Source organism: Eimeria tenella, genomic scaffold, assembly GCF_000499545.2.
Source record: "Eimeria tenella Houghton genomic scaffold, Eth_scaff1747, whole genome shotgun sequence".
NCBI lineage: Eukaryota > Apicomplexa > Conoidasida > Eucoccidiorida > Eimeriidae > Eimeria > Eimeria tenella.
Window position 1 is genome coordinate 6,140 of NW_013541575.1, and position 277 is coordinate 6,416.

Genomic DNA, 277 nt, shown 5'->3' on the forward strand with positions numbered 1-277 from the left:
CTCGCCTACACCTCGCGAGGCCGTCTTTTCCTTTTCCCCTTGTCTCTGCCAGATTCGCAGCAGCAGCAGCAGCAGCAGCAGCAGCTGCTGGGCCTCAGCGCAGGGAGACAGGCGGGCCTAGCTCTTGGCACAGTCCCGCTGCAGCTGCTGACAGCAGACACAGCATCGCTTCCCGCGCCCGTCTTCTTTCCCGTCATTTCAGAAGCAGCAGCAGCAGCAGCAGCAGCAGCAGCAGCAGCAGCAGCCTCTGCTGCTGCTGCTGAGGAAGCTCTTGGGG